We start from the raw sequence: 9,931 nt of genomic DNA, 5'->3' as shown, positions 1-9,931 counted from the left end.
TCGCGCATGGACAAAGGATGTCTATCCCGATGTTCCATGGGATTTGTAGTTTGCGCAACCTCAGGGAAGTCCCCTTCGAACAGTCAGGCATTCTCTATTTTTCCAGGTGGATGTCAGAGTTTTCATACAAAACACATGAGAGGAACAAAATAATGTCCTCTGTAGCTTCATTCAAAAACAAACGTTTCTAGTATTAAACTATGTCTTATTCTTTATTCTGCATAGTCTGTGGTGTTTTGTGCTTAGCCTATGAGAGATTGCCTGGTGCTCTGAGGTTAAACAAGCCATGTCGTGTTTCCCTATTCTCTGCATTTGACCACAACTTGCCATGTCATTGTGTGGTCCAACCTCATATGGTCTAAGAACCTATAGTTCACAACAACAAATAAACCAGGCTATAAACTAATGTTGTGACAAAATTCAGCCCTGAAAAGAAAAAAAACATCATTTTTAAACTGACTGTCACACAACTGCATGTAGACTGCAAGTGAAGTTAGGACAGTTGATGATTTCAATATCAGCTGAAATGATGTTAGCTACTGTGCGGCAGCCCCTTTACTGTCAAAGTCTCCCATTGGCAGACAAAAATTACGATCTTGTGCAAGGGTTCAGAAGGTGAATGCCCTGATTCCATACAGCTGAGAGACTCTTACCCTCTTAAATCACCCAGCTGACTCTCAGCAATGAGATTATTAAGCCTCGGTCAGTGCTCCCTCTCATTCCCTACACTCTGTTCTGCTCTGTTCCTCAACCAGATTGAATTAGAAGGACTCAGGCAGGCTGGCGTGGACTGGAGGCCTCAGTGATATTGCATTTGCCTGCTGGACGCTTCGGAGGACAAGGGGCCCAAAGTGTCTTTGGCAGAGGCCAGAAATGCAGACCTTGGGAGTTTTCACCATTGAAACAAAACAAAACAAAACAGAAAAAGCATAGAGAGAGAGAGAGAGAGACATTTCCCCCAGACTGTAAAAAACTGCATAATGGTATGTAGCTGCTGATATATAATTGAGTGAATGCCCCCAAAGGAATTTGCAGCTTTCCTCCTCCTTAAAGATATCTCATAGATGGAAATACGCTCCCTTTGGCGAGGGTTATTTTGAGCGTAAACATTCCTACTGGAATGGGCTGTCTGCTGTCAGTGTTCTTTGGCAGATGTTCACTACACATAATATATCACAAGGAGGGCAAAACAGCATTTTTAATCCCATTTGGTGTGTTTGATAAAAATGACACACATAAGTTGTTGTCTCCCGCATAAAGAGTTAAGTGTGAGGCCGACTAGGTTACTGAGTTTACTGTAACACACCAGAACACCCATTTTTGCAGCACCATGGTTTCAAAATAAAAACAAACCCCAAAACAGAGATCCGGAGGAGTGAACAGCGGAGGATCAGCGAGCATTCCGCACACGACGACTCCTTCTCGCCCGAATCAGCAGCCGTAAAAAAACCGAAGACCTGACTGAGCCTCAGAAAAGAGGTTTTCAAAAAGAACCTGGAAAGAATTCAATAGCTCTGGCTGCCCAGATGCCTCAGAAAACCTCATCTGGCTTTGGAGGGGGAAAGGGGAAAAAAGTACAATGCGAGTCAGGAAGCCGTGAGACGGAGTAAGCTCACCAAGATCAAGTTGGGAAAACATTCCAAAGCCCATGTTATTACTAATAACATTAATAAGATGGCATAACCTTGGCGCTTTCTATTTGTGTCTGAGGGAGTGAGAAAAAAAGACATTGCGGTGAAGGGTTTATTTTTTGCACTTTTTCAGCTCAGCATTTGAATTCTACCATTAGCCATATGTTAGCATATTGTGCATGTGTAGCCAATGCATGCTTGAATGGACCTGTTCTGTTAAATGGTTTTAAGGGGACTTTTCTGTAACTTAAGTGACTTAGAGTGAGACTGGGGCCTCTAGCAGTGTGGCAGTAACTCCAGCAATAATGCCACTCATTGTGGAGCTCTCACTCAAAACATTGGGCACACACGAGTAACAAAACTAATTGTCCTCTGAGACCGGGTGGGGACAACTCCACTGAGGCATGGATCACCACATATTGTTCTCTGACAGGATACATTTACACGCACCAATTACAGACCAGTTTGATTTATATATCTACGACTCTACGTCAACAGATTTAATTGTTGTAAAACAACAGCAGAGGCACTCTGGTTTATTCCTCGTAATACACTCTGTCCACACCCTGTTATTGTGTTATTGCAATGTTGTTATATTGCCGTATAATGTAGTTAGACACATTCAGTATAAAGGGATTGCATACACTATTATTGGCAAAAGTATTGGGTCACCTGCCTTGACTGGCATATGAGCCACATCTCATCAGTCACATCTCATTCTTAATCCATAGGGTTTGAATAGGATGTTGGCCCACTTTTTGCAGCTACAACAGCTTCAACTCTTCTGGGAAGGCTTTCCACAAGGTTTAGGAGTGTGTTTATGGGAATTTTGGACCATTCTTCCAGAAGCGCATTTGTGAGGTCACACACTGATGTTGGACGAGGAGACTGGCTCTCAGTCTCCACTCTAATTCATCCCAAAGGTGTTGTACTGGGTTGAGGTCAGGACTCGGTGCAGGCCAGTCAAGTTCATTCACACCAAATAGGAAGGGGCCATCCTTAAACTGGGCTTGGCCTCTTAGTTCCCGTGAAAGGAACTCTGAATTCTTCTGCATTAACCAAGAGATTATGGACAATTCCATGCCCCCAACTTTGTTGGAACAGTTTGGGGATGGCCACTTCCTGTTCCAACATGACTGTGGGTCCACAAAGACATGGATGACAGAGTCTGGTGTGGATTAACTTGACTGGCCTACACAGAGTCCTGACCTCAACCCAATAGAACACCCTGTTGGGATGAACGATAGCAGAGACTGAGAGCCAGTCTTCTCGTCCAACATCAGTGACTTGACAAATACGCTTCTGGAGAATGTTAAAAAAAATACCATTAACACACCCCTAAACCTTGTGGAAAGCCTGCACAGAAGAGTTAAAGCTGTTATAGCTGCAAAGGGTGGATGAACGTCAAATGAAACCCTATGGATTAAGAATGGGATGTCACTTAATTTCATATACGAGTCAAGGCAAGTGATCCAATCCTTTTGGCAATACAGTGTATCAACTCTAGTCTGGCTCCACCCACTTAGAGCCCTTGGCCACACCTCTACCACCTCCTTTGAAGTATTTATTTTTTCCTGTGCACCAGTGCACACGTGCTACCACGTCTATACCATCTACAGTATACCTCTGCCATTTTCACTCTCAAACTGGGGCCCCAATTTTCGGACCGGCCAGGTGAAGAGACGAGGATGGAAGAGACCGGACAGATCTGGATTTATGGCCACAGAAACTCAGAGGCACGGTGACGGAGAGCCCTCGGAGGAGTCTTGGAGACACTCTCGATGGAGCCAGACAGCTGTTCATATAGCGTACAGGTGGTCACAGTGACAGGTCCAGCATCAGTGGAACGCCTGCTCTCCCCTTTGCTTCAGTGGTAAATAGAGCCTGCTGTTGAAATGCACCGACGATGTACTGTACATAACTTCTATATCCCAAATGATCCTCCCCCGGCCATAACAAGCAAGCAGATATGATTATGGTGAAGACTGAAACTTTGAGGCAGGCAATCTCCTGAAAGAAACTGGAAGCTCTCAACATATCTGGCCCGTCAGCAGAAAAAAAAGAAGAAAACCGAATAGAAACTGATATTATTTCTCTATTCATGTGTTTATACTTTTCCAAATGTCTCAATGTAAGAGGACATTCTTATCATGGGTGGGTTAAAAGGTACACATAACATATGGGCTAATGTATCTTAGATTTCACTTGATAATGGCAGAGCGTATGCATGCTTTCTCCAACCAAAAATAATATTTGAAAAGTGTCTCTTAAAAAGCCTTGAGAACTTATTACCAGAGAGAGAGAGAGAGAGAGAGAGAGAGAGAGAGAGAGAGAGAGAAAGAGAGAGAGAGAGAAAGAGAGAGAGGCCCGAGTAGGGAAATGGGAATGAACCGTTAAGTCAAGCAGTCAGGGGCAAACGGTGCACCCCCCGACCTCCCCCCCCCCCCCATCCATGTGCTCCGATGATGCACACGGCACCAGCTGTGTTTTCGTCCTCTGACGGTGGAATCCAATAAACAACACTGTGAAAAGACCTACCTGACTTTAAAGAGACCCGCCGACAAAACTAAGGGGAAAAAAAGGAAAGAAAAAAAAAAGGAAAAAAAAACATTCCCCAGAGGGTTGGTCCGCTAAGCTATTCTCCGCCTGTCACCGCGTTTCTGTGAAGGGGGCAAGAGGGCCCCTCTCAGTGGGGTGGCTTATGGTCAAAGCCACAGCATAAACAGATGACAGACTCAGGAGAGGTCACCGAGGAGGAGCACTGTGCTGATCTGGTGCGCCAAGATAACCATCAAAACACACACACACACACACCGGGGCTACCTGCCATGAGAGGAAATCCAGGAGGCAAGTCAGGAAGCTCACCAAGGGAGCAGAATGTTGAGGACGTCGATTCATACTTACTAATAAAATAAAATCTTGAGCAGCTCCTGGTCCTAATAGGACTTGTTGTTACACATAAATCAGAGCCAGCGGAAAGCATGTTGCTTATAATGATCAGGCACGTAATTTGTTTCAGTTCAATCACATTTGTTTCAGATTCTTCAACATCACCTGAGGCTGAGCGAGAACTAAAAAGCATTTCTTTTTCTCAAAGGCCATGACAGTAGAAACTACTCATTGGATGGAGAGTGGAGATTCCATCGATGTAAAACAGTTACGTATATTTAAAAAAAAATCAAACCATTTACTAGAAGATGCAGATCAATTTTGCACATTCCTTTACTATAGACATAGGTATTCCATCTATGTCTACTTGAGGATGAGTGCAATGTTTGGACATGACAATGCGTTACAAATTGCTTTGACCTAACGTCACCACTCGGCATACTTCTTCTACCACACATTCTTCTCAGTTATTGTATGTGTTGAGCACTTCACATGCCTGCTAGATCAAAGAAAAGCACATAGATCTTAATGTGTTGGCTAAGGGGTTGTTCTCTGACAACCATGGCATGAACACAGGTGCTGAGAGACTGAAGTCTTTACAGTTAGTGGCAAATGGCAATGGCATTGCTTAAACCACAGCACAGTGTTTTCCAACAGAATAAACCTGTACACAAGTGCAACATGACTTCTTGGCCCTCCAAATAACTTACCAGACAAAAACTGATTCAGAAACGGTTCCATTCAGTCCCATTTTCACTGTGTGGCTATGCTGAGTTTATGACTTTTCGGGGATGAAGGCGATGCTGTGGGTGCAGTGTGTGTGTGTGTGGGTAGACAGCGGACAAGTCCAAGCTCAGAGACAGACGATGACTGAGGAGATCACGGTAGGCCTCTGTCCAGAGCCAGGGGGCGGCTGAGAGAGAGGGGGGGATTGTGGAGTTTTTCGTCGAGGGGGTTGAGTGGCCTTCTCCCCGACGCGATAATTGACTCTTTGTGTGCTCCCAGCTCATGTGTGGGGCTCTTCCCCAACGTGTTATCACATGTAGGCTGACTTGGCCTGACCTGAACGTCCACGAGGGCGTGCGGGGGGGACTGTGGGCTTATGACTGTGGGCAGGCAGGACAGGGGGGGGATGGTGGGAGTTTGCTTACTGATGACCACAAATGATGCCCTGTGAGTCTGTCTATCGCTGGAGGCTCAAGAACTAAACGAATTTCCAAGCACACTCATTCATCATGCTGTCAGTATAACTGATGTTAATTCTGCACCAGACCAAAAAAATAAAATAAGACTCTCATGTGACTTTTTTCACACATCATATGGTCTGCCTTTATATCCTGCATAATCCTGTCAGTGTAATAGACACAGCTTTATATACTGTGTGATAAGTGAAACATAAAAATGTCCGTAGAAGATCCCACCTCGGCACTTGTACACCCCAACATGAAACATGAATCATATCTATTTATCAGGTAAAAAGTAAACAGGACTTGCATTCAGGATTTGCATTCAGTTATTCAGTGAATCAACTGTCCGGCGTCCTCGGCTCTATTCATTACAAAGTTAAACAGGATGTTGAAAAAGAGTAGCTGTGTACGTCACCTTGTAAATGCAGGACAAATGCAGAGTAGCTGAGAAGAATATAATGTTGATGTTGATAATAATGATAAAGAATATAATGTCCGCAACACAGCTACTGTATTTACTCCCTTGACCGACATTTTGCCTGATGAAGACTCAGTAGGGTCGAAACGTTGTTTGTTTTTTAAACATTAAATGGGAGCAAATAGCAGTGTTGCGGACATTATATTCTTTTTTTTATTAAAGTAAAAAAAATGCCACACAAACCTCCGCTAGACCTCCCCTCCGTGCCTCTATGGGGTCACAGACTCGGACTCTTCCTCTTTCTCTCTCTACACTGTATGATTGTCCTCCGATAGGCCGTGACCTCCCCCTCCATATTGGAGGCACTGGCAGATGGCTGAGGGCAGACAATAGCAAAAGGCAAAGCTCCCTCTCCCTCAGGTGGGCACCCTGCTGACTCTGGCCACTGTGAGCTTTGACTGATATTGAGCAGGACAGATAGTGCACTTAGTGGAGACAGCATTGGGCACAGAGAGAGAGAGAGTGTGTGTGTGTGTGTGTGTGTGTGTGTGAGAGAGAGAGAGAGAGAAAGAAAGAAAATCAGAGAGAGAGAAAGAGAGACAGCATTGGGCACAGAGAGAGAGAGAGAGAGAGAGTGTGTGAGAGAGAGATAGAGATAGAGAAAGAAAGAAAATCAGAGAGAGAGAGAAATAGAGACAGCCAGCATTTGGCACAAAGAGCGAGTGAGTGAGAAAGAGAGAAAGAAAGAGAGCAAATTTGAAGTGAAGGAAAGGCCCATCTACTAGTGACTGAACCTGGGTTGTTATTGTATAGTTGCTGACTGTCATTTTCTCCTCTGCCAGCACAGATTTTTTATCATTACTGTTTTCCTTCTTATAAATACTTCAATGCTCTTGTGTCATGTTTTTAAATGCTGTCCACATTAGTGACTCTAGATATGGACACGGTATTACAAGAACAGGAGGACGCATACCCTATAGGCCGAGATTGTGTAAACTATAGATGAGCAGAAACAAAGGACATGTCCCACTAACCAAAAGTCACATGACTTGTCCTCCCCAAATCTGGCTTTCTTCCAAGACATTTCAGCAGAGCATATCAGTTTACATACTTTCACAGAGCACATTCTTGACATATCAGTCGGGGTCCGCTCCATTCGACCATTTCAGCAACAGCACGCAGCCTGATGTCACATTTTGAATTTCTGTTTTCTTAATGTTGCCGATTAATCACAGTTGAGCTGAACTGCACTTACTCTCCTCCGATCTGTCTTACTTTGTCACACGCCGCTGTGTATTGGAGTGCACGTCGGAGGAGAATAATGGCTCGCATAAGTGGTCGTAGATAAGGCCGTCGCAGGGAGAGCCTCCTCTGCCATGGTAACTTATCACGCGTCCATGGGGAGGGCCACGCTGGTCTGTTTCCCGTCAGATTTCCGACATGGGGGCTCATTCCACTCCCCCCCCCCCCCTTCAACCCCACTTCCACACGTACTCCAACAGGAAATGGTCATCTTATGGGTTTTAGTGCTAACACCAGATATTGTCTGGTTGCGATACTGATTTCAGTTCACTGACAATACCTGAGATCATCACAGAAGAGTAAGACTGACTAAGAATGTTTTAAAATTAACAGAGATAATAAATGTTTCACAGTTCTTCATTCTGAATGTACGTCAGGCATGTCATTTAAAGTGCATTGCAACAAGGATCAGCTACTGTTGTAGGTTCAACTATGTGAAATACCTACAGAGTAACTTCTCATTAGATACAGCGTGTTACTAAATACTAACCAAGTACTAAATGTATGTAAATGTTAGTGATATTAATGGCAGTAGAATGACATAGGCCTACTGTTGAGCAACACAATCATCTTCAGCTTGAGTTCTATAAGTGTAAAGCATTTTGGCTATGACCAGAAAAGCTTGTTTGAGAATAGGCTGCACTCTCCAACGGGGTTTTGGCCCAAGGCTTGTCAGTCACGATGTTGGGGCTTTAGTGAAATGGGTTAATCGGTCTTTGAGTGAACATAGACTTATATAGATAACAAAACCTTTTTCCATTTGGGTCTGCTACTGAAAGGAAGAAATGCACTAGGTGTCTAGATGTGGCCTTTTATCTAGACAGTATGCAATAGCCTATGAAATGGTAATGCATTGATGCACAGATCAAAGCAGAAGAGAAATCCCTCAAGCAACCCTGGGTAAGCCTATCACAATGAATAATTAATGGAAGCAGTCTGCAGCATAGCCTAATTGCTGGGTGTTTAGATATACCCTTTAAATACAATTTAAGACTGTTGCCATCTGGAGAGGAGGCGACTCCCATCCCATATTCCTAATGCTCCTGGCCAGCACAGCTGCCGCCCTTCCTCTGGGGACTCTGGGAATGCCAGGCTTCCACACAACCCCCAAGGGCTCTCTTCGCCAGCTCATCTGTGTCTCCTCACCCTCAATTAAGCAGACATCACTGTCAAATGATACTCCATGATGGTCAACCGTATGGGTAATTGTGCCAGGTTTGGTTTGCGCTCGCCATATGTTCTCGTTTAATTTCTTTTTGAGTCACTACTCTGATCGGCACCAGCGCAGATTGAGATGTAGTGCTGCTTCCAATGTGAGATTCCAATGTTTTTTTTTTTTTTGCTGGATGCCTTGTAACTTTTCTGTAGAGAGCCAGAAACATCAATGCGCATAGTTTTTAAACGTCATAAGCTACAGGCTACAGCAACAACGAACAGTGTAGGCCTCATACAATCAGGTATGCTGAAACTAGTGGCTTGCCTGTAACGAATACTGTACCAGTTAAATCTTTTAAAATACCAAATCTTTACATTCATTAGGGCCTCCTACTCAAGGAGCCAAAGCAAAAAAAACCCGAGTAGGCCTCATCAGGCTTTGTGCTGCAGCTGACCGCACCATCCGTCCACCTGACACTGATCTGAAAAATATCTTGCATCCCCGTGTTCCTGTTATTTATTTATTTTTTATTTTTTTAGAGGCGGCGACTGATTAATGGGCTTGAGTATTTGGGCTTTTTACTCCATCACCGGGCGAACAGCAGGCTAGTTGCCCCCCAGGGTCCTTGGAACGAATGGAGTCCACTGTTTACCTCAAGCGCGCAGGTTGATGCACGCGTCGGGCCGGCACGCGCTCTCCAGTCTCCACAGAGCCATCAGTCAGTCCTGCCTCGAGGCGCATCTGTTACCCACATCATCAGGAAGAAAGGCCTCGTGCACTTTATTGGTCTGGCGTCTACGCACGCTAGTTGACATGGTGAGCAAAACACAAGGTACCTTTTCAACGCCTTTTTTTGTCTGCACCACCGCATTCATGAGCCTATTATCGTGGGGCGGGGGTGATTGGCTTCTTTTGTTGCGGCTGCTTTGCTCCGATATAATGAAAATTTACCACAACCCCACAGCTGCTCATTATCAAGTTATTCATAGATGCTGGGCACATTATCTCGTCAAAAAAAATGCTAAATGCTAAACATTTCTGGGTTTAGAGTCTTGTAGAGCTTTTGTTTCTGCATTCAGTAGTAGAGACATTCTAATAAGATAACAATTTAAGGGTTTTTATTGCATAGCTTGATGTAGTTCACCTTTTTTGGAATCCATAGAATACATTCATATAATTGTATGTACCGTATGCCCCTTTATTTTACCGTGTAAGACAAGAGCGCGACTACCATCTAGTGGAAGAACTTAAAAACTGCATCTTCAAGCTTTCAGATTATCTCGAGGTTCTTGTGCCTGCTGAGCATCAGCTGCACACAACAACAACAACAAAAAAAAATCACTCCATG

Source organism: Sardina pilchardus, chromosome 12 (genome assembly GCF_963854185.1).
Source record: "Sardina pilchardus chromosome 12, fSarPil1.1, whole genome shotgun sequence".
Classification (NCBI taxonomy): Eukaryota; Metazoa; Chordata; class Actinopteri; order Clupeiformes; family Clupeidae; genus Sardina; species Sardina pilchardus.
Note: the sequence above shows the minus strand (reverse complement) of the source record.